At 44.1% G+C, this 26,618-nt stretch overlaps 1 protein-coding gene across 2 annotated transcripts in view; it reads left to right on the plus strand.

Moving 5' to 3' along the window:
* The window catches only part of LOC126263038 (E3 ubiquitin-protein ligase LNX-like), a 632,063-nt gene that overhangs the window by 553,797 nt on the left and 51,648 nt on the right, over nt 1-26,618 (plus strand). The window lies entirely within an intron of this gene.

Here is a 26,618-nt window from a genome sequence, read left to right on the forward strand (position 1 = left end):
ACATGAGAGCGACTCTGCAAAATTTAATGTGTTTTGGGCAGTTTCGCGGGAAAAAGTATATGGTCCATAATGACTATGGTCCATGTTTCTTTGACTAGAACATTGTTAAAGGAAGCACATATCTGGATACGCTTGAAAACTTCATTTTCCTATAGTTGGAGACTGATTCGAACGACTTCATTTACTAACTGGTTGCCACACTAGCATCTATAAGTGCGGGAAATTTTACTTAATGATGGATCAGTCACACTGGACCAAATGATTCAGCCTTACGTTAATGGCCTCCAAGGTCACCGGACCTGACTGTGATTATTTCTTGTGGAGGTTTATGAAAGACTCTGTTTATGTGCCTCCGTTACCAACAACAATGAATGAACTGAGACATCACTTAACAGCAACTGTGCAAGCTGTAACTCAAGACATGCTCGCTGAAGTGTAGGAGCAGTTTGAATACCGCATTGACATACGGCGTGCATCTCAAGGGAGGCATATTCAACACCTATGAAAAGGTATGAAAAAAAAAAAAAAACTTTGAGTTTCACGTTCATCAAAAGACAAAATTCATTGTATATGTTTATTAATTTCAGAAATATAGACATGCAAAATCCCATGATTCTTTTTGATACACCCTGTACTATTGCGAGGTGTGGCCACATTACCCATCTTCAACGTGGGAAGCGTCTCTCTGGGGTAAAAATCTTGAATAGAAGGTAGAATGATGCTCTGTTTGTGCGGAACTGTTTATCACCTGAGCAGAGAAACCTTTCTCCTCGGTCTACTTCCTCAAACAGAAAAAAAGAAAATCACAACCAGGAAGCATGAAGCGGTTCGAATCAGTGAAGCCAACTGCCAATAGAGCGGCAATAGGACCAAAGAATATCGCTTTGCGGGGAAATCCCTTGCGGTCTATGTTCAGCGACCACATTACTGACAGTCCGCATTTCTTATTTCTTGTATGGAAACACTTTGTCGGCGTGTTCAGAGATCCTTGTAAAATGAACGCTAGAACTCAGAATGAATCTACTACTGCTTAACTGTTTAGCTCTGTGCTGATATATGTAAGAAGTTAACGAAGTAACGCAAAAATCTCGGAATGCAACGTTTGTGAGTCGGTAAGAACGGTCGTTCATGGACTGAGACTGCTGTTTGTTGCCGCAGTGAAGGAAATCTCGCTGTCGTAAATTGAGATGTGTACAGTCTAACAAATATACGTATGCACCCCAGCCAATCACACTGTTTAAGATACTAATTTTATGACATTAATTTACACTGAAGGAAAAAATCGCAACACCAAAAGATAATTAATGTAGAGTATTAAAATTTCGGGAACACATTTGTCTAGGTAACACATATAAGTGATAAACATGGCAAAATCACAGGTGAATATACATGCGAGATAAGTCATTGCAAATGCGAAATGCTTGTATATTAATAATCTGTGCAACCGCCAGAATGTTGGCTGCATGCATGCACTGTGTTGTACATGTGCTAGATGTCAGTTTGTGTGGCTGGGGTTGCACGCCTGTTGCATTTGGTCGGTCGATACAGAGATGGTTAAGTCTGGTTGTGGATGACGCTGGAGGTGTCGTCCGATGATGTCCCAAATGTACTCGACTGGGGACAGATCTCGTGATCGACGAGGCCAAGCCAGCATGTCGACACTCTGTAGAGCACGTTGGTTCACAACAATGGTATGTAGGCGAGCGTTATTCTGCTGGAAAGCACCTCCTCGAATGCTGTTCACGAATAACAGCACAACAGGTCGAATCAACAGACTGAGGCACAAATTTGCAGTCAGGGTGCATGGGATAACCACGAGAGGGCTACTGCTGCCGTGCGAAATCACATTCCAGACCATAACACCAGGTGTAGGCCCTATGCGTCTAGCATGCTGACAGGTTGGTTGGTCCCTCAACTGACCTCCTTTAACCAACACACGGCCATCGCTGGCACCGAGGCAGAACCAGCTTTCATCAGAAAACACGGCAGACCTCCACCCTGACCAATTATCCTTCGCTTGACACCATTGAAGCCGCAAATGGTGGTGGTTTGGAGTCAGGGGACTGCACGCTATAGGTCGTCTGGCTTGGAGCTGTCCGTTAAGTAACAGTTCGTTGAGGGACTGTGGAGCCAACTGCTGCTCACATTGCTGCTGCAGGTGCATTACGATGCGCCAGAGCCATATGCCGAAGACGATAGTATTCCCATTCGGTAGTGCCACGTGGCCGTCGGGAGCCCGGTCTTCTTGCGACCGTGCATTCTTGTGATCATCGCTGCCGGCAATCACATTCTTTCTATGTCTTTCCGCAATATCACAGACGGTACATCCAGTTTCTCGCAGCTATGTTACACGATCTCGTTCAAACTAAGTAAAGTGTTTATAATGGCGTCTGTGGTGTCACCGCCAGACACCACACTTGCTAGGTGGTAGCTTAAATCGGCCGCGGTCCATTAGTACATGTCGGACCCGCGTGTCGCCACTGGCAGTGATCGCAGACCGAGCGCCACCACAAGGCAGGTCTCGAGAGACTGACTAGCACTCGCCCCAGTTGTACGACGACTTTGCTAGCGACTACACTGACGAAGCCTTTCTCTCATTTGCCGAGAGACAGTTAGAATAGCCTTCAGCTAAGTCCATGTCTACGACCTAGCAAGGCGCCATTAGCCTTAGATAGCTTGTTTCTAAAGAGTCTCACTTGTATCGCCACAATCTCCAGATGTCTCATCAAGAACGATGTATACAAGGATGTATTAAAAGTTAAGTATTCAAGGAGCTACGTACTTTTCTTTATAACATTCATAACGTATCCTGTTTCAGACCTCACTCCATCCTTCGTGAGTTAGCGCGTGCATCGTGCCCGCCTCTTTCAATTAGTGTGCGTAGTGTTGGCAAGTCTGCCGACACTACAGCGTCTTTGTCGACTTCAAGGCATTCTTGACTTACATCAAGTCACCACGTCCAATCTCAAAGGTTACTAACGCTCATGACTGTTAGTTTGTGCATTTAAAACAGACCTGTTTTGCACAAGGGGCGCTATTAATTACTTATGCACTGCAGCCAATCACAATTTTTAACATAATTAATTTTATGAATTTGTCAGCGACCCGTTTTGAGCCCTAGCGTCCGTCATTAGGCATACGTTCTGCACCTAATGAAGACCCTGGCAAGTTAAGAAACCTGATGGCTGGCGATGAGCGCTATTGGTTCGAAATGCATCGCTAATAAATTAATGTCATATGATTAATAATCTTAAATACTGTGACTGGTTGCAGTACATAAATATGTTTTTAAAAAAAAAACACTCACGGAATACCAATCTGCAAATGTGGTTAGTGATTATGATGTACTGTGGCTTAATGCGTGGAGCTGGCCAAACGCAGGAGAGACAGAATAGGAGGGCTCTCCTAGTTACAAGAAAGGCAGGTCAATAGAGTCTGAATACTTAAACCAAGTGTACAGAAAATTGTCAGTATGTAGAATATAACGAAGTCCAGTTTAACTGAAGACATAAAATGATTAGTGGCATGACATCATATGCACTGAGAATGGAAAAAAAGTCCATCTTTCAGAGTTAACATCTATGATCGCTTAAAATGACCATTTCTAAGTGCTGTCAAACATCTCCAACTACCTGTTTTGCAAGCACAGACGGAATGAACTTCAGCTGCCTACGTCTACCTACGTGGACAGGACCTTTCAAAGTCTTTGCATTAAACGTCTAGGGGTGACGGATCACGTCAAGGGGAACACTTGTTATTAGAGAGAAAAAGTTCACTGACACTTTCTGGCGACGGTAGACGCCCTTTAGTATTCGCCGGTCCTGGGACGGCGTGGTTTCACCGGAGTAGCAAGGTCTACGAACCGTGTGTTCACCATACTACCTACGTCAGTATACTGTTAATGATTTTAACAAAAAAATGGTAACAATTTTAGAAGCGAACCAGGAACTTTAATTTTTTGGGTCTACCCACTTTCAAACGAAACAGATGACCGGATTATAGACAATACACAAGACATATGCACGCAGCAGAGTGTCTACACCTTGCCGCCTCTCAGGGGCGTAACCGATACTAAAGGCTGTCTAGTGTCTTCAGAAAGCATCAGCGAACATTTTAACTACTTCAGAAGTCACAGTACGGTACATGGTGGTCCATACATCGCACCAATATTGTCCACCATGTGCTAAATTTCCAAGTATAGTTTACCATCTAGGAAATTGTGCTGAGACCTCGTAACGTAGCATATCTGAACCGTCATCGGCAGAAAATGACATGGTCATGTGAATCGATATGCGACTGCTTAAACCCATTCAACAATCCCGTCAAATCGAGAGAACAGCGGAAATATTGCACCTATGTCACGTCTTTGCCTGTCCAGTCTCTATGGGCGAGTGTTGCATGCAGTATTTTGGCCCCCGGACAAAGGAGCAAACCTGACAAAACAGGCGAAAACCCATCCATCACCGAGCAAATCTTGAGTATTTCTTGAGACTGCCATAGTGTGCTCTTAAGGGGCAAACTTTCAAAGAATTATACTGACCGAAATATCCTGACGAGGTTGCTCGGGCTGTCAGCACGAAGCGAGACCGGAAGCTATCCAATGGCGCGTTTTTGATCAACGATAATACGGCAGTTCATTTTGCGCAGGAGACAGCCACAGAAGCTGCGGCTATGGGCTGCCGAATTTTGCCTCAACCCCACATTCTGCTGACACGGCACACAGTGACTTCTTCCTCTTTCCGCGGATAAAGAAACCATTCCGTGGCAGGCATTTCCAGATTGACGGCGAGGCGATTTGCGAGGTGGAAACCAAATGTAGGCTTCACCTAGCAAGATCTTCGCCAAGTCAATCATCGTTGGGGAAACTGTGCCTCATTGCAGCATGATTACGTAGGGAGCTAACACCATGACAAAGTTTGATGTTCATATCCTGATTTTTTTTTTTTTTCATGTGATAAAATTTTCCCCGGGTACGCTTCACGTAGCGAGTGTAGCATTATAAAACCTTTCAAGGCCAGGTAGCAGCGTAAGTGGCCAGCTGTTCAAGAGCCTCTGATACCATGAATCTCGGCACCGCCCTGCAGATAGAGTGCGTGGTCACGGTGCCTGGTTGGCGAGACTGGCTGGCCCTTCCCGTGGATGCGCTTGGGCGGCGACCTGGAAAATACACTTGTCGCGGGGTCTGCTGTGTTCTCCACAGTCCAGTCCCCGCTGCAGGAAGACGCCAATTACCCCTGCCAGCTCAGCGCACAGCCAGGGTACCGCGTCTTGCTAAGATTCCACTCTTGCAGCAACCCAGCGTACTGTAGATCTACACTGAAGCGCCAAAGACACTGGTACAGGGATGCGTATTCAAATACTAAGATATATAAACAAGCAGAATACGGTGCTGCTGTCAGCAACGCCTATATAAGACAAGAAGTGTCTGGCGCAGTTGTTAGATCGGCTACTGCTGCTACAAGATTTAAGAGAGTTCGAACGTGGTGTTACAGTCGGCGCACGAGCTATCGGACACAGCATCTTCGAGGTAGAAATGAAGTGGAGATTTTCCTGTACGACTATTTCTCGAGTGTACCATGAATATCAAGAATCCGGTAAAACATCAAATCTCCGACGTCGCTGCAGCCGGAAAAAGATCCTGCAAGAATAGGACCAACGACGACTGAAGAGAATCGTTCAACGTGATGGAAGTGCAACCCTTCCGCGAATTGCTGCATGTTTCAACGCTGGGCCATCAACAAGTGTCAGCGTGCGAAACACTCAACGAAACAGCATCGAAATGGGCTTCCGGAGCCGAAAGCCCACTCGTGTACCCTTGATGACTGCACGACACAAAGCTTTACGCCTCGCTTGGGTGGCTCAACACGACACTGGAGTGTTGATGACTGGAAACATTGCCTGGTCGAACGAGTCTCGTTTCAAATTGTATCGAACTGGTGGACGTGTATGGGTATGGAGTGAACCTCATGAATCCATGGACCCTGGATGTCATCAGGGGACCGTTCAAGCTGGTGGAGGTTTTGTAATTGTGTGGGGCGTGTGCAGTTGGAACGATATGGGTCCCTTGATATGTCTAGATACGATTGACAGGTGACACGTTCCTAAGCATCCTGTCTGATCACCTGCATCCATTAAAGTATTTATATGGATGACCTGCAGCCGTCTAGAACGAAATTAGAAATATATATTAATACCTTCAGCTGCTGACGGGGTTGATATGTATCAACGGGGACAGGTGAAAATGTGTGCCCCGACCGGGACTAGAACCCTGGATCTCCTGCTTACTTGGCAGACGCTCTATCCATCTGAGCCACCGAGGACACAGAGGATAGTGCGACTCCAGTGACCCCCACATTCCCAACTTATTGATCTGCACTATATTCATAGTGTCCCTGCCCATTATACTCATTACTCGCGGCTTTTTGCCAATTCCCGTAAGAGTTCTGGCACTGTTTGTGCATCCGCACAGAAGAAGAAGGTGGTCATATCCGAAAGAACAGACACCATCTTCATATATTTATATAGTTAAGGCTCACCGGCCATTTGACCATCTTCTTCTTCTGTGCGGATGCACAAACAGTGCCCGAACTCTTACGGGAATCGGCAAAAAGACGCGAATAATAAGTATAATGGGCAGGGGCACTATGAATATAGTGCAGATCAATAAGTTGGGAATGTGGGGGTCACTGGAGTCGCACTATCCTCTGTGTCCTCGGTGGCTCAGATGGATAGAGCGTTTGCCATGTAAGCCGGGTTCGAGTCCCGGTAGGGGCACACATTTTCACCTGTCTCCATTGACTTACATCAACGCCTGTATACAGCTAGGGATATTCATTTCATTGTAATTTCATTCTAACGAGCTACATGGTCACCGACGGTATCTGTTCTTTCGAACATAAGAAGAAGATGGTCATGTCCGAAAGAACAGATACCATCTTCATATATAAATACTTTCATTTATCGATGTAGTTCAGCTCCAGTTCCTTTCTACTTGATGTTGTTTCAAAGTTGTATGGTAGAACTGAGAATGTGCATCCTCGCAGTATTTGCGCTTTAGTTTGATTGACGAGACCACAGTGAGGAAGATTATCTGCTTCTGTTGAAAGCTGGCCAGGCACACACTGTTCTGCTGCGAACCACCGAAGAGCAACCAAATGACAACCGACAAGTTGAATAATTATATCTCTGTGTTCTCTAGACGACGATATTTGATACTACTTCGTGTGTTGCAGACGTGGGTTACAACTTAGTATTTTTGTTATTAACTTTTTTCTCTATAAATTCGTCTTCAGTTGTTTGTACTTGACATTACTAATTTTTTCTTTATTACTTTGCAGTTTACTCAGTTCTCTCTCTCGAAAACCTGATTTGTTACTGGATTTACGAATGATTGCTTTTCCAGCCTATTAGTTCTTTAGAGCTTTTTTTATGGTAAAGCGATTTCGAAGATGACTGCAAAGAGACTCCATTCGTGGCGGTAGAATTTCTCTACTACTACCGGTTTCAGGTTGCAAAACTTAGTGATTGTAACGTTGTCGGCAGAGACTGTATCTGACATACTTTCTTGTCATTTTCCCGAGTAGTTCTATATGTATATATTTGGTAAACAGTTTCTCAGTCCATAACGTCTTTTTACCGCCCAGAGTTTGTAACGACCACTAAAAGAATGTATACGAAGACAGTAACTTGTTCTCGAAAGAACAGTTACTGTTGATGACAGTGCAGCTTTTCCTTGGAAAAAATGATGACTAACTGACAACCTCAGCTGCCGACAGGTGTTTTTGATATACCTCGATGTGGACAGCTGAAAATGTGTGCCCCGACCGGGACTCGAACCCGGTAACTCCTGCTTACATGGCAGACGCTCTATCCATCTGAGCCACCGAGGACACAGATGAATAGCGCGACTGCAGGGACTTATCCCTTGCACGCCCGTGAGACTCACATTTCCAACTGTCCACAATTCTACATACGTATTGTACCTCATAGACATTTGCCCAACCACTCATTACTCGCGCACGCTTTGGCGATTCCCGTAAGAGTTTGGGCAACCTGTGCGAATTCGCACAGACGAAGGTTCAATGGCTGGGTAGCCTTGAACTATCCCGGGTTGGAGTCCCGGTCGGGGCACACATTTTCAGCTGTCCACATCGAGGTATATCAAAAACACCTTTCGGCAGCTGAGGTTGTCAGTTAGTCATCACTAAAAGAATGTCGATTTTAGCTCTCTCAGTAAAGTCAGTTATGTAAATGCCGACGGCTTAGTCCTCCTTTTAGATATTATTATCTTGAACTAACTCTAGCTAAGTGAACTGGTACACGTCACGGACGCTACGATAATTTTAGTTCGTATCTCTATGCATGTGTAATATGGTAGAGTAACATAAAGACAGGGGGAAGCGGGGCATAGGAGTGGTAATATGTCTGCGTATGATACTGTAAGCGTTCTAAGCTGGCGTCATGTTGGGTACTTGCGAGTTAGCTTGCAAGTAAATTTTTGCAGCATTGACCAAATTTTGCCTTAAAGACCCTATTTAGCCGATACAGAAAAATGGAGGTGTTAAGTTCCCACACCTGCGGTGTTCTCAGGCTGTCTCAAACAGAAGTGACGAAATCAGTGTCGGGTGACGTTTTTTCGTGAGTCAGCTGGTAACGTGTGCGCCAGCGACTCGTAAGCCCTCGAGCAGAACAGTACACGACAGAGGAGGCCAGCGTTCCCACGCTAAACCTAGAGCAGCTCGTCTCCAGTGACTCACCCACCGCCAGGTAAAACTCCTTTGCTTCCATCTGTATCTACTTGTTTGAAGACCTCTGCTCGTCGTTTTAAATCTTAAGGACCATTAATTTCACAGTAGTATCACAGCAACGATGTCATATCAGTATGGGGGAAGGAAGAATACACAATTTTTGGACATTAATGCGGGATGTGACAATCCTTCGCCTATGTGACGGCTTGAACTCTCATGGATACCCTTCAGTGAGGTGTGTCCGTCCTTCGCCTTTGAGACGGCCTGAACTATGATGGGGACACTTTCATTGAGGTGACAGCCCACTCCTCCTGAAGAGTCGAAACAAGGAAAGACTGTGATGTTGGACTCTTGAGGTCTGGAGCGAAGTCACTTACTGACTCGTCCCAAAGGTGTTACATTGTGTTCTTGTCGGGACTGTGGGCAAGTCACTACATTCTAAGTATGTTGTAGTGCACAAATCATTGCGCCACAGATGCTGCTTTATCACTTTACTGACAACACAATACTCCCTGATTTCTTTTGTACTGACAGGTCTACCCCTAGTAACATCTAGTGTTAAATTCGTCATTGACAGGGGTATCCGGATGTTAAGGTAGTGCAGGTTTCGGCGTCCTGCTGAGGACGAGATCATTAGAGACGAAGCACGAGCTCGGACAGGGAGCTGAATCTCGAATGCGAGTACAGTGCCGTAATCACTGCACCACCTCGCTCTGTTTAACATTACAGACCCGAAGACGATGAAGGGGAAAACTCTTGCAACGTCTCCTACTTCCAAAAGACGTACTCAACTGAAAATCCCAATACTTACGTTAAGAGCTAGATTTGCCAAGAAACAAGTGTACATCAAACTATCATTTACCGCGCGAAATTTACATCCAACAGCTTTACATCTATGTCTGGCAACATAAAGAAACGGGTTATTTCTAAGAGCGATGTTAACGTGTAAAGCAGCCTATAAACGATATGATTCAGGATTATAAGCTTATTTTGTGAATTTTGGGGCATCCATGAAGGGAATGGCGTACCTTCGGATACGCTATCTAATGGTCCGGGTGTCCCTCGTAGCATGGGCTCCTCTAATATTTCAGCAATTATTCAAGATAGCCCAACCAGTTGTCTGGCAAATTCTGTTACGTGACAGGGGAGATATCTTGCTACGTGGTTAATATTTTTAACTTTCTCAGCTAGCAAATCGCTGAATAAGCTGCGGCTTATTGAAGAGAACGATTGACTACTGTAACGGTATTGATAAGTTCCTGATCTAACGTTTCTGTTAGAGTGAAAAAGTTTTTGCAGTAAACAACCGTCGAGGTGCTAAAGGTAAAGGTGCATCGCCTAGCTACTTTTACGAACAGTTGCACCGCACTCATTGACAGTCACTATATCGGGTACGCCTCTCTCAAAAACTATATACTGAAAAGACTAACACGTGCACCTATCTCATTCGAATCACATTTGTTCTAATATTCCATACTACGAAATGTCAGAGACATTCCCGTTACGTATATACTGACCTTCGAGTTTCTGAGTACCTCGTCAATCTGTAAACTCGGTCATGTGACCACGTTAAGTTAGTGACGAACTGTCACGGCACCCTGCGGCGCTTAGCGACGGGGTACATCGATACGTAATCAGTATTTCACTATAGCAGTGAACCGAGTTTATCGATGTTGGTGGAAGAATAGATCACTAGGTCCGAGAATACTAGTGTTCGGATCTTGCAAATGGGTGCTCTGGTGTCGCACCGCAGGTCTGAACTGGCTGGTTCATATGGCTCTGAGCACTGTGGGACTTAACTTCTAAGGTCATCAGTCCCCTAGGACTTAGAACTACTTAAACCTGCCCGCATCTCGTGGTCGTGCGGTAGCGTTCTCGCTTCCCACGCCCGGGTTCCCGGGTTCGATTCCCGGCGGGGTCAGGGATTTTCTCTGCCTCGTGATGGCTGTGTGTTGTGTGATGTCCTTAGGTTAGTTAGGTTTAAGTAGTTCTAAGTTCTAGGGGACTGATGACCATAGATGTTAAGTCCCATAGTGCTCAGAGCCATTTGAACCATTTTGAACTTAAACCTAACTAACCTAAGGACATCACACACATCCATGCCCGAGGCAGGATTCGAACCTGCAACCGTAGCGGTCGCGCGGTTCCAAACTGTGGCGCCTAGAACCGTTCGTGGTCTGAACTACTCGTTATTGATTAGAATCTGTGGCAGATTGGTACTGATTTTCATGTGTAATCGCCTTAACCGTCACGTTATTTGAGTACGTCTACAAGACAAGCTCCAAATTTCATTGTCAGTTGTATTCCTTCCAAGCATATTATCTCCATTCCCGAAGCAAAACTTTAAAGGAACAGATCTAATGGAGGACCATAGCTTAACCTGCCATAAGGAATTCTAAGTCTACATCTACATAAACATACGTATTCCGCAAGCCACCCTATGGTGGATGGCGGTGGGTATGTTGAACCGCAGTTATTCATCCCCTTTCCTGTGCCACACGCAAATAGAGCGAGCGATAAATGATTGTCGATATGCCCCTGTACGAACCGTGAGTGCTGCTATCTTGCCTTCGCGGTCTTCACATGAGATGTATGTTGGTGACAGTAGGCTCGTTTTGCAGTCAGTCGCAAATGGTACTTCTCTAAAATTTCTCAACAGTGTTACGTGAAAAGAACGTCTTCTTCTCTCCAGGGATTCCCATTCGAGTTCACGGAGCATCACTGTAATACTGGCGCGGTGATCGAACCTACTGGTGACAAATCTAATAGCTCGCTTTTGATTTACTTTCTTCCCTCCCTGTAATCGGACGTGGTGGAGATCCCAAAAACTCGAGCAGTACTCAAGAATAGCTCCCACAAGTGTTCGCTGCAAGGTTCCCTTCATAGATGAGTTACAGTTCCCCACAATTCTCCCGTAAACAGCGCCGGACGATGTGGCCGAGCGGTTCTAGGTGCTTCAGTCTGGAACCGCGCAACCGCGACGGTCGCAGGTTCGAATCCTGCTTCGGGCATGGATGTGTGTGATGTCCTTAGGTTAGTTAGGTGTAAGTAGTTCTACGTTCTAGGGGACTGATGACCTCAGATGTTAAGTCCCATAGTGCTCAGAGCCATTTGAACCGTAAACCGCGGTCAACCACTCGCCATCACTACAACCGACTTAACATGCTTCCAGTATTTCATGTTGCATTTATAAACTTTCTTCGAGATGTTAATCGATGAGACAGCGTCAATCAGCACATCACTAACATTCTATTCGAATGTTACAGAATTTTTTACCCTAATTATCTGCTTTAATTTAAAATTTTCCACATTAATAGCAAGCTGCCATCCATCATATCAAATAGAAATCAAGTCAGTCATCTTGTGTCCTCCTATAGTCATTGAACACCGATGTTTTCCCGTCCACTGCAGCATCAGCAGACAGCTGCAGTTTCCTGCTCGCCCTCCCCGTCAGATCGTTTATGAATACAGAGAACAAGAGCAGTCCAGCATACTTCCCTGGGGCTTTCCTGACCACATCTTTGTTCCGATGAACACTCGATGTCACGACATACACAATACCGTTCAGAATTTATGAGCGTTACTTCACTAATATCGTTTAATGTCACCATATATTCATTAAATTTTATCCTTATTAACCTCCATTTATTTAATGTCAGTGCAAATTAATTCATTTGGTACTGCAGATCTTCCTGCTAAAGCGTATCGATAGCGGGGCCATCACGGGACATGACGACTGTCAGCAAGAGCACAGGAGACAGTGAACTTGATAGTCGAGGCACGTACTGAGTATGGCCGCGGTTACCTGCCACTCAACGCATATGACCACCCATTACTATACTGGTCAGACCGACAACATAGGTGTGTCCCTGATGACTATGCGATGCACGTAGTGTTCCAGCAGGTGTCAACTGGGTCGTTTGGGACTAGGGCAAGTTCATCCGCACTGATTTTATATGGGAATCACTCCTTTTATTACAAGTCACTGACTCATTTAATGACTGCAACTTCTCACTGTAGATTTTCACTTAATCCATCCCCACACCCGAAATTTAATGGAGTAAAACCGGCGAGATTGGAGGCCAATGATTGTGTTTTCAGAATTATCGATTCCTCGGTCATTAAAAGTTGTTTAAAGGTTTTTCTTTAGGAAAGCTCACTATTTGCGTCGGTATTTATTTGAACAAAATATATTACTAGGATTCTGCCTTGAGTTTCATGTTTTTATTAAGCGTAGATGTTTCTATAACTTAACGTTTTGATTAGTGAGTTCCCATTTATTTCATTTTCCACTACATTTTGTTGTTCATGTTGCTCTCTGCCTTCTGCTGTACGATTGATATTTTAACACAGTTTGCCTTTTACAAGTTTGATGTCCGTGGTACTGGTTTTCACGTTGTTAAAAGTCTGTGAACCGCATTCGCGAGACCCATTGTTTCACTATTTACGATAGATCGGCAACTCAGCGTAAAAGTTGACATTTGTCTGAGATGCATTTTATTAACTCACTCCCCTTTATGAGAAATCACATTATTTAGTTGGAAGGTTCTTATTCGCACGGTACTGTTGCAGAAATGGTTCAAATGGCTCTAAACACTATGGGACTTAACATCTGAGGTCATCAGTTCCCTAGACTTAGAACTGCTGAAACCTAACTAACCTAAGGACATCACACACATCCACGCCCGAGGCAGGATTCGAACCTGCGACCATGTTGCAGAAATAACTTACCTAGTGTTATGCAACCTGCTTGTTATTTTGCATAACTACAGGTCCCCAAGCGCTTGCTTCACTGACTTGGTTTAATATGTTATTTGACATAAGAACGTAGTTTCAAGGCTAATCACTTGAAAATTTGATCCACTCGTAATCATTTCCCTCCCCTGTGTCAGTAACGAATGAGTGGAAGAAAAGTCAATTTCACAGCTAGTTCAATTGCACGTTTTTGGCGCCTACGAAATTATTCATTTTTTTTTTAGCACGCAATCTTTGAAATTTCGTAATTAATTAAACAGACTATTGGGGATCTTTAATTTCCTTTAAGTTTTCTTCAAAGAAGTCTTGCATTCCTCCACATAAACTAAAAAATTAGACCATTTTAAAACCACATATAGAAATGAGAATGAGGCTTTTGAGTTGTGGATTTGGAGAAGAACGGAAAGTGTGAGATGGACACACAAAATAAGAAATGAGGTTGTGCTACGCAGTGTGAATGAAAAAAGACAAATACTGAAAACGGTGTAGAGAAAGAAAAGAAATTAGTGAGGATACTGGACGAGAAGAGACTACACGATAATTTCTTTCTATAAATGACATAAAATCATTATACAAGTCCGCGATCATTGTAACTAGTCAGTATAATAAGTATTGTCCGGATTCATCGATATTTTTTTAAAATTATTCATTCTAACGCGTTTCGGACACAGCTGTCATCAGAATTTGTCAATTAGAAATGGAACAAATGAGAAGTAGTATTTCTACAAATACTACAATAATACATACGTAGGACAAAACGAAAACATACTGCTTTTAAAATCTTTTCAGTTCTCATATACGCTTGTACCAACTAGCTCTGTTTAGTAAGGCAGCCTACCTTTAACAACAATCTCTGGTCATTGGGTGACGTCAAATGCAAACAGATCTGTAAAATTCAAATTAACGTCTACGTTCCTTTTATAGTATTAAGCATAAACGCGTTTTATAAGAATAATAAAATGGACGAATCTCATGATGAAAAGGATTTAACGTATAGCCTAGTTGTTACTTATAAATCAGAATCTTTTGGTGCAATGAGAATTCCGAAGCGACGCTGTGTCTGCCACACAGATCTGCACTCGTAATACCGCAGTATTGTACTTATTCGACTTCAAAATACATCTGATTCCAGTAATCAGCATTTGTGTAAATGTTTTCGATGCAAACAGTAACGTAAATACAAACTCAAATATAATAAACTAAATAAATAAGAAAGAACTTCATCGTTTGTTTAAAGAAATGTAATTTTTAGTTCCTCTGCCTGTAAGTACTCTCATATTTACCCTCGGTAGGTTTAGTAGAAGTTGAGCGATGTACTCAAAATGTCCTAACGTTCGGAAAACTGAGAAAATTTAAAACTTGTAACAAATTATATACCCCATGACAGCATTCGCTTTCTTACAGCTGTTACTAATTGGGAATAATTAAAATTGTTGAACTATAAAAATGGCGGCTATTTGTGCAAACAGATATCCAGCGACAAAATCAACATGAAATAGCAGAATGACTTACAAATGAGATAATTATGAGTGCGTATTAAATAAAGTTTCCACACGATATATAACTAAAATACTCAGACATGAAATGTCTCTGTCTGTTTAAAATCATTTAAATGAAAGCTTGGTTCATAGACCACATTTGGGTTCAATTATAATTACAATAGATCGCACACATCCTTATTCAAAGTATTTCTTCCCCGAATAAAGAACGAGAGTATTCTGTGTAATCGCTCACACCAGCATCTCACGAATCGACTATGAGAATAATATATTGCCTTTTCAGAACCAGCGGAAGGAACAAGAAGAAATCAAGTGAAGTCAAATTAAGCTTGTTATTGTTAGACAAACACATATACGAAATGTGCATTTAGTATAAAGTAATCCCTTTAGTTGCAACTCTGAGGGAGTGATTCAACTTGGTGGCCGCTTGGCGTCTGTTATATCGCATACAAAGTTAGCAGCACAGAAAGCCGTTTTTCTCATGATGGATATGAATCATAGTACCAAGAAAAGAGAAAATGAAGTGTTAGTATTTTTTACCTTATCACTATTGTGCATGTTGCAAGATGTTATGATATCGCCAAAATGAGGATTCAAATCTATTCGCCAACAGTCGAAACACGCTAAAAATCTTCCCAAACTACATGCGTTAATAGCTACTTCCTCTCCTGATACCAGGGCGGTTCATTACAGTATTTCATAATTGAAGCCATGTCTTAGGAACAGTAACGTCTTTTTTTTTTTTTTTTTTTGTTAACAACTATCGGTGTCAGTCTGAACTGCAGATCATCTTCAGGTCTGCATTTGAACAGGGAAATAAGCCACCGAAGTATGATACTACAAATGCAACGCTCACAGATTGTACAAATAATAACTGGCAAACGCGCTCATCAGAACCATGTAAAGTACTTTGCATTGGCCTAAAATCATGAAATTTGGCAAGAATCAAGATGTCACTTCACAACTAAAGGAAAAATATCGGAAAATTGTAGATTTGTAATTATATCACGTGAAAAAAAGTTTGACATTATTTTGTTATCCGACTGAAGGTCTGTGCGTCCATCTGTTAAGACACCTTTTCTTCAGGAACGATTAGACGTATCAAGTAAAAATTTATGTCGCATACTAAGGTCAACGTTCCCTTGGCGCTGCAAGAAACTCAAAGTTCTGTCAGTGCAATCAAAAGACTCGGCCATTTATGACACACATTTTGATACTCGAAAACTGACTAATCACAACCTATAGTGTACTTCCCATCGACCTAGAATCACGAAATTTGGTGGTGGTGGTGGTTAGTGTTTAACGTCCCGTCGACAACGAGGTCATTAGAGACGGAGCGCAAACTCGGGTTAGGGAAGGATTGGGAAGGAAATCGTCCGTGCCCTTTCAAAGGAACCTTCCCGGCATTTGCCTGAAACGATTTAGGGAAATCACGGAAAACCTAAATCAGGATGGCTGGAGACGGGATTGAACAGTCGTCCTCCCGAATGCGAGTCCAGTGAAATTTGGTAAGGAGTAAGGTTTCACAGTACAAGTAAAGGAAAACAAAAATCAGAAACTTGTTATCAGGAACTAAGTTGATTTCTTACCTAGTTTGGAGAGAATGTGGTTGAATGACTCTGATATTTTAGTGAGTTTTGATGTGGTCTCTCTCTTCACTCGTGTTCCTCTGTCTGATTCTTTGCGAATTGAGGTTAGGTTTGGTGTTTAATTAACTAATCTCTTTCGATATGTGTTGACATCCACTTTTTTTACTCAATGACCAGTACTACGAGCAGACAATTGGAGTTGAGATGGGCAGTCCGTTGTCTCCTGTGAAATTTGTTTATGGAAGACTTTGAGGAACGTGCATTGGAGTCGGCGTCTTTGAAACCCGCCTGTTTCTTCAGATATGTTAATGATGCTTTTGTTGTTTGGCTTCATGGTAGGGAGAATTTGAATGCTTTTTTAGACCATCTGAACTCGATCCACCCGAACATTCGTTTTACGATAAACGTGGAAGAGGATGGTTGCCTTTCCCTTCTTGACGTTTTGGTTAGGAGGAAGGTTGATGGATCATTGGGGCATGCAGTTTACCGGAAACGTACTCATACCGACTTGTATTTACAGGCTGATAGTTGTCACCATCCGGCTCAGCGTGAAGGGGTATTCGTACCTTGATACACACAGGGCACATGTCATTTCCGACACTGAGAATTTGCCAGCTGAGCTGGCCCATTTTGAAGCTACATTTCGTCAGAATGGTTATAGTGAAGACAGATTGAGCGTGAGGTGCGCTGTCGACCAGGTGTGCATCGGGTGACTGATGATAATACTGAGTCGATACCTAAGTCGACTGCCTTTTTGCCTTACGTAGGAAGCACTTCCAACAAGATCGGTCGTATTTTGCGGTAATACGTTGTGAAATGTGTTTCCCGACCTCCATCTAAAATTAGAGTGCTTTTGGGTTCTGTTAAGGATGATCTTGGTTTGCGTAAGGCGGGTGTATATCGCATTCCTTGTAGCTGTGTCATGGCATACATTGGTCAGACTATCAGGACCGTGGAGGACCGATGTACTGAATATAAACGGCACACTCGATTACAGCAGCCAAGTAGATCAGCTATTGCCGGACATTGTTTTGGGTACTGGTCACCTTATTGTTATATATAACAATAGCCGGCCGGTGTGGCCGTGCGGTTCTAGGTGCTTCAGTCTGGAACGGCGTGACCGCTACGGTCGCAGGTTCGAATCCTGCCTCGGGCATGGATGTGTGTGATGTCCTTAGCTTAGTTAGGTTTAAGTAGTTCTAAGTTCTAGGGGACTGATGACCACAGATGTTGAGTCCCATAGTGCTCAGAGCCATTTTGTATAACAATACCGAGATATTGACATGCACGTTTAGCTATTGGGACAGTGTTACTAAGGAAGCCGTTGATATTAAATTAGCGAGCAACATTGTAAACAGGAATGGAGATTTTTGTTTAAACTCTGCTTAGAATCCTGCTTTCTCCCTTTTCAAAAAACAGAGGGATAGAGTCAATGTTACCTCACCTATTAGTTCTTAGTCTTTCACTATCGATGCCTCTGACTTTGGTCATCTTTGGTGGCATTAGGGTTCAGTGTGTGCGTGTGTTATCTTTCCTGAACAACTCCAAGAACCGAGGTTTTAAATTTGCTTGTGCGTCGCCTGTTCGTTGCAGCTTGTGCCTTGAAAATGGCGGGGTGTACTCCTCTGAAATATCGGCGGACGCAGTAAATATTACCTGGCTGAATTCCCATAAGTTGTTTGAAAATTGTATACGCCAGGAGAAACTCAGAAAATAGTTAATTTGAAATTAAATCAAACGAAAAAAGCATTTCTTTTGTCATTTGTTACCATATCTCAAAATTAAAATTAAAACATTCTCGAAAGTCTAGGAATTCCGCGGTCGGATATCTTGCCAGTATCAAGATTGATAACAATCAAAAATCGGCGATATTTTTCGACTCCTGGGAATGGATGAACTATCTATATACATAATTAAGTTTGTACGGAACTTGCAGTTGTCGTGTCCTACTCGCATCTGACCAGTTCTTTGACTTGAAAGTACTTTGATGAGAAACGAGACATCCTGCTGCTAATGAAGTGGTGCAGACCGGAGAGCACTTCCAACAGCAGGCCGTATTTGTGCGGGGAGTGAAGACCGCGTCGCAGCAGCGTGAGCGGTACTACGTGCGCCGACTGGGCCACGCGACGGTCCTCTGCCGCCTCCGGGCGTTGAGGTTAACGAACTCTTACCTAGTGGTACTCGAGGCGTCCGGCCGTCGGTAAGTCAGAGCGGCAGAGGCACGCTGACAGGCGACCACGTGTAACGGAGGAGCAGTGTCACTAGAGCCTGGCTTTGGAATTTTGGAAGATTAGTGCACCGTTATTGTTCTTTTCGTTCTCAGTCAGAAGAGGGATTTCACGTGGCTCTTCACACTAACCTGTCTTGTAAAAATCTAGTCTTCACATAACTACTGTAACCCGCATCCATTTGAACCTGCCATCTGTATTCAACCCTTGGTCTCCCATACACTTTCCGTCATTGCCTAATTAACTATTACTTCGTTACTCAGGACGCACTCTACACCTTCCTCTAGCCTCGATTGAGAACTACTTCAATCGCTATCCTATCTACCCACCTAAATTTCGGCCTTCTTCTAGAGCACCAAGACTCAAAGCCTCTATCCTCTCCTTGTATGAGTCTGTTTACCGTCCCTGTTTCACGTCCGTACAAGGCTATACTCCAAATACTTTCGTAAATGATTTCCTAACATTTAAATTTATATCCAGTGTTAACAAATTCTTCACTCAAATTTGACACTGCCAATAGGGAGAACGGCGATCTGTTATATATGTGGGGTGTTCAATGTAACTGACGACACTGAAATATCTCGAAAACTACACACACCAAATCAAAAAAAGTTATAACCTAATTGGTTTGTCTCGTAGGGGGACATCCAATGATACCACACTCGTGCTCCCACCCCATCCAGTGCGTGGACGGGGCAACATTGAAATATTCAATGAGAACCCCCATTTTTATTGCAGATTACGATTCTACTGCAAAATCTACCCACGTGTTGTCTGAAGTCTGAAGCATTTTCTTCGTTTCGCCACAGATGGCGCTGTAATCAGAGGACTAGAAATGGATACACAATCGTAATTTACGACGTTATTCAATGGCCTTTGAATATCCAATGGCACGTGGGACCTCACCTCTACGCTGCGAGGGGAGGACAGGCCAGTGTCTCGTAACTTGTAGTTTGAAACCCCACTCACAACATTGTATTCCTCCGACATATTGAACACGCCACTACGCAACGCGCCACCGTCGCCATGTAGCGAACTATGACGTGTAGTAATAGGCAATACACTGCGACCGGAACTCACGTATCGTGCAGACGTAGAACAGACAGCGGCTCTAAATATTACGATATCTGCGCAGTGTTCATTGCTTGCACCCCTGCCTATCGCTTGTAGAACAGACGTGAAAGTGAACCATAAATGTCGCAACCACAGAAGAAAAATGGAAATGATCCTGATTCACGGAGTATCTAGAAGAAATGTTGGGACCGCTGTGGGCTTGTATACTGAGCGTTTTCCTGAGAAAGCTCGCTCTCGTTCGTTCTTTTACAAGGCTGTGAATTGTCTAATGGCAGCGCACAGACTGGCAAAACGTGTTACACAAGAAGCTAATGAAACAGCTGTACTAGAGACAGTCACTTGCACCTAACCACGGATAAGCGCCCGGCAATTACACCGCGATTCCGTTAAGTCCGTAGGTAGTATTGTCACAATACTGCATCGTCGTAAATATCATCCGAACCATGTGTCACTGCACCAAGAACTTCAAGGCGCCGATTTCCATAACCGGGTAGTGTTTTGTGAATGGGCACGTCAACAAATTCAAACGACCCCACGTTCTTTGCCGAGGTTCTACTTTCCGATGAGTCTACATTCACAAACTATGGAAGCATTAACCGGCATAGCATGCATTACTGGGGTGTAGACAATCCGCAATGGATACGGCAAGTTGACCATCAGCGTCCTTGGTCGATTAACTTATGGTGTGGCGTCATGTGAAATAAACTCATCGGTCCATATTTTATCGACGCAACTTGATTTGACGCAAATATCCAACATTTTTGGAACGAGAACTACCGGTACTACTGCAGGATGTTGCCCTGGACGTTCGACAGCGTATGTGGTTTCAGCATGACGGTTGCCCAGCGCATTAGGCAATTGAAGCACGGGAGATATTACACCAGTGGATCTGCAGAGGTGGCCCTATTGATTGGTCCTCTAGGTCGCCGGATTTGACGTCGCCGGATTTTTTCCTGTGGGGATATTTAAAAGATAACGTGTACCAGCAAGTGCTAACAGGCCGTGAAGATATGGTCAACTCATGAGAAACGCCTGTACTGACGTTCCCGCAGATATGCTTCTGCCCTGTGTACGGTAATTGGAAAAGCAGATCACTAAGTGTACTGCAATTGGCGGTACTAAATTTGAACACTTACTTTCATTGGAAAAGTACAGTAGCGTTCGCCTCGAGTCACGCCCATATTGGCGCGTCGAAATGCCGGAGGAATGTCGGAGGAATAGAACGTTGCGAATGGGGTTTCCAATTAGAACTTCATACTGGCCTATCCTACCCTCGCAGCATGGAGGTGGAATCCCACGTGCAGTTGGATATTCAAGACCCACTGAGTAGCATATGGCCATTGAGTAACATGTCGTAAATTACGATTGTGTACCCATTTCTATTCCTCTGATTACAGCGCCATCTGTGGTGAAACAAAGAAAATGCTTTACACAAAACTTGCGTAGATTTCGGCATAGAATCCTAATCTGCAATAAAAAACGGGAGTTCCCATTGAAGATTTCAAAGCTCCCCTCCCCACCTTCCACGCACGTGGTGGGGCGGGTGGGTCGAGTGTGGTATCATTGGATGTCCCTCTCCGAGCCAAACAAATTGGAATTAAAACTTTTTTGATCCGATGTGTAGTTTTCGAGATTTTCAATGTCTTCATTTAAAATATATATATGTATACAAACAGGGTCGACAAATAAAAGTGGCCCGGACGAGCGGATACGATTGGACGTGAATTTATGCACATAACCATACCCCGTGAGGCGCACACCACGTGTACGTCTGCCACTTGAATCACACCGGTTCAGAACGTAATGCGGGCTGTTAGTGGGATTGGAGCATTGCGAAGGTGACGATAGTACTCACAGTCGAGCAGCGGATGTTCGTTGTGGAAAGTTACGTGACAACACAGTCATAGAAACGGTGTGGTCTGTTGTTCGTTGAGATTAATGGTATGAAAGTGCTGCAAAGTGCGCCATGCAATGCTTAATGCGAAAATGGCGACAGACTGAACCTGTTTCGAACAAGTCAAAGAACATTCCGAAACGTATCCGCTCATCAAAAATGTGGCTGCAGTTCACCAGAAAATGCTTCATAGTTCTCCCAAATCGACGCCTGTCGCAAGAGACCGGCGTATCACGTCGATCGTGCGCACCAATACTCTACTTGGACCTGCACATGCATCTCTGCCGAGTGTCTGTTGTTTCTGCATTAAAGCCAGCCGATGTTCCTCAGCGCCTCCAGTTTTGTGAATGGCTGTTCATTAACAATGAATGGATTGGACATGGCTCTGTTCCTTACGTCTGATGAAGCCTGGTTTCACCTGAGTGATTACCTCAACTCACATCGACGCGCAGGTCGCCGAAGTGGCGCCAAATCGAAAGACCTGCACCAGGCGAACGGTCTACCCGATGGGTGGCCCGAGCCACAAGACATTTCATTTCATTTCACCTCAACTCACAGAATCATAGGCTCTGGGCAGCAGAGAATCCGTATACCTTCCACGAAACACCACTGCATGATCAGAAGGTTGGGGTTTGGTGTGCAGTGTCTGCACGTAGCATTATTGGGCACATCTTCTTTCATCGGTGGGTTATATTGCTAAAATTTTGAAACCATTTGTGGCAGCATTAACGAAGGAGGAAAAGACCTACAGCTACTTGCATCAGGATGGAGCAACTACCCATACCGCCGGTCGAAACTTGGAGCACATTTACACAATCTTCATGCCTGACATAGTCTCCACACCTGACAGAGATCAGTGTGATCGCGGCCGTAGCTGGCCACACAGGTCACCTGATCTGTCAGTGTGCGATTACTTTGTGGAGGGAACATTCAAGTCTAAATTGTATCGCAATAACCCTCGAAGTCTTCAAGAACTGCAGCAGAACATTTCGGATGAGACTGCAACAATTCCAGCAGTCCAGCTTCGATCCGCCTTCAGCAACTTGCTGGCCAGGGTGCAAAAGTGCCAATAGACGAATGGTGGTCACTTTCAACAACTGCTATAGTCAGGCTAGTTGGTTTGTGGGGGTTGAAGGGACCAGACTACAAAGGCCGTCGGTCCACTCAGGCTAGTACTGTATTTCCTTTTCTCTGCTATGTTTCTTTGTACCTTGGAGCTTTGTTCTCCGGGCCACTTTTATTTACCACACCCTTCAAATACTGAGCTAATAGAACTCATGGGTACCTCCTAATACCTTGTCGGACCTCCTTTCGCCCGACGTAGTGCAGAAAATCGATGTGGCATGGACACAAAACTTGTTGAAAAGTCCCCTGTAGAAATATTGAGCCATACTGCCTCTTAGCAGTCCATAATTTCGAAAGTGGTGCCGGCGCAGGGTTTTGTGCACGGGCTGACCTCTCGATTGTGACCCATAAATGTTCGATGGGTTTCATGTCGGGCGATCTGAGCGTCCAAATAAAACGCTCGAACTGTTCAGAATGTCCTTCAAACCAATCGTGAACAATTGTGGCTCGATGGACATGGAATATTGTCATGCATAAAAATTCCATCGTTGTTTGGAAACGTAAGTCCATGAATTGCTCCTAATGGTCTCCAAGTAGCCGAACATGACCATTTCCAGTCAAAGATCGGTTCAGTTGGACCAGAGGACCCGGTCCATTCCACGTGAACACAGCCCACACGGTTATGGAGCCACCACCAGCTTGCACAGGGTCTCTTTGACAACTTGGGTCCATGTCTTTGTGGGGTCTGAGCCACACTCGATCGTGCTTTCAGCTCTTACCAACTGAAATCGGGACTCATCTGACCAGGCCACGGTTTTCCAGTCGTCTGGGGTCCAACCGATACGGTCACTAGCCCAGGAGAGGCGCCGCAAGCAATGGTACTCGCGTCGGTCGTCTGATGCCATAGCCCATTAACGCCAGATTTCGATTTCTGCTATTATTTCACGCAGTGTTGCTTGTCTTTTAGCACAGAAATCTCCACGCAAACGCCGGCCGCGGTGGTCTGGCGCTGCAGTCCGGAACCGCGGGACTGCTACGGTCGCAGGTTCGAATCCTGCCTCGGGCATGGGTGTGTGTGATGTCCTTAGGTTAGTTATGTTTAAGTAGTTCTAAGTTCTAGGGGACTTATGACCTAAGATGTTGAGTCCCATAGTGCTCAGAGCCATATTTCCACGCAAACGCCGCTGCTCGCGGTCTTTAAGAGAAAGCAATCGGTCATTGCGTTGTCCGCTGTGAGAGATAATGCCTGAAATTTTGCATACATGGCACACTCTTACGGTAGTTTTCACATGAATCATTTGAGTATAAATGACAGCTACGCCAGTGCCTTGTGCACGCGATACTAGCACCATCCGTATAGGCTATGTGCATATGGCTATCCCACGAGTTCTGTCACCTCTGTGTATGTATGATAGGGATTGAAAACCCATGAAGTCCGCTACTTGCAGCGCCTCATTCTCTAACCTAATACCGTCGGCCTCACCTCATTTAATTCGAATACATTCAGTTACGCTTGTTTTATTTGTGTTGACGTTAATCTTATAATCTCTTTTCAATATATTATCCTTTCGGTTCAACTGATCTCCCAAGCTCTTTGCCGATTCTGACGGAATTACAACGTAATTGGCAAACATTAAACATTTTATTTCGTCTTGTACTTTCCAAATTTCTCCTTAGTTTTCGTTGCTGCTTGCTCAACGTACCGTTTGAATATTGCGGGAGATAGGCTAAAATCCAGACTCGTCCCCTTCTGAATTATTGCTATTATCTCACGTCTTTCGACCTTTAAAGTGTCCCAGTGTACTGCGACAAAATTTCGGCTTTTATTGCCACACAGACCCACTTCATTACGATGCCTGCATTTCTGCCGAAGCGTTGAATTTCCTCAAAGTGATTGTTACCTTTACCCCACCAAAGCAAATGCACATCTAAATGATCTCCTCGTCAACACCCATACTGTCCGCACTTTTCTGATTAAACTAAAAGATCTCTGTTTAACAGCTCACATATGACACATCCAATATGGAGTATTTTCCTGAATGAAGCTGAAAAACGCTGTTGAAACTGAGTGTTCAGCGTGAAGTTCTGTTTACAACATTTCACAAAATAATTCAAATATTGTCCATCAAAGCAGTAAATCAACAGAACTGTGTATGGTTGCCTTAAGAACTACTGCCTGTCACTAACAATGCTTCTCACAAGTTATTAGTTATACTGCTATAATCATCAACACTTAAAATTAAGAAGAGCTTATATTTCGAGGGCATACTCACGTTTGCGAGTACACATCTTGCTATGAGTACAGCACACCAGACTGTGGAGTCTCCATTGTACATTGCAAGATCGAATTCTCCTAGAAAAGTTTGTTGCAACATATGAAAGCCAACCTCAGTTCAGGAGCATTATATCCAAAGCTTATTACAGCAAAGCAAAGAGGAATATAGCATACGTTACACTTCAAACAAAATACAAAGCAGTTGGCCCTATCACAGACTAATTAAGTAGACAAATTTTACAAGAAGCAGCTACAAGAGGGGAAATAAAGGAATGTACTTATTAATATAGTGCAGGCAGAATGAGGTACACAATAAGTCAAGACTCACCCATTACAGACGTGTACAGATGGCTATTTATGGTTTCATATCCCCTTCAACTCGCGAGAAACCGCAATACTAGTGCCAAACTCAAGTCGCACAGATATACCCTAAACGCACAATTAACTTAATAATGAGAATAAGTTTTTCGTCTTAGTAACCAGTCTTTGTACCACACACCACGGTTTTATCTTCCGTGTTTTCTCTTCTTCGACACAACGGCAGAGCTAGCCAAACGAGCAAAGTAATGCACGTAGTTTGTGAAGACGAGTAGTATTTGTGCATGCTTACACAAAATCCTCACACATACTCGCTATTGTCAAGCTTGCAGTTACGTATTTGGCCGCATTAACGCATACACGCTTTTTACTAGCGCATGGAGAAGTGCTGTCAAGGAAGAGCGCCAAGTTGACACAGGGATTCCAAGATGCTGCTCTTTCCTCACCAAGTTCTGTATGCAGTCCTACACACACCAGCACACACTCACGCACACGCATCTACGCTGTCACCTGACGCTCCACACACTCGTAGCATGGAAAATATCTCTTCGCATCCAGACTGTGGCATTGCACCCAGTTCCAACATAGTACGAGTTGTATTCTTACGCCCGGAATGCCTAATAATTTAATAAATAAATTAAAAACTAAGCTGGAGTTGAATAGGACAGAACCTGTTACAGGGTTACATGTGTGTCTTTAGCACAAGGAAGTTGTGTCCATAGTTGAAAGCTTCAAATGGCTCTGAGCACTATGAGACTTAACTTCTGAGGTCATCAGTCCCATAGAACTCAGAACTACTTAAACCTAACTAACCGAAGGACATCACACACGCCGGCCGAAGTGGCCGAGCGGTTCTAGGAGCTTCAGTCTGGAACCGCCCGACCCATACGGTCGCAGGTTCGATTCCTGTCTCGGGCATGGATGTGTGTGGTGTTCTTAGGTTAGCTAGGTTTAAGTAGTTCTAAGTTCTAGGGGACTGATGACCTAAGATGTTAAGTCCCATAGTGCTCAGAGCCATTTGAACCATTTGACATCACACACGTCCATGCCCGAGGCAGGATTCGAACCTGCGACCGTAGCGGTCGCTCGGTCCCAGACTGAAGCGCCTAGAACCGCTCGGCCACACCGGCCGGCTGTCGACGGTCTCTGTCAGGCTGACCTGTACGCTTTTGTG

Source organism: Schistocerca nitens, chromosome 6 (genome assembly GCF_023898315.1).
Source record: "Schistocerca nitens isolate TAMUIC-IGC-003100 chromosome 6, iqSchNite1.1, whole genome shotgun sequence".
Lineage (NCBI taxonomy): Eukaryota > Metazoa > Arthropoda > Insecta > Orthoptera > Acrididae > Schistocerca > Schistocerca nitens.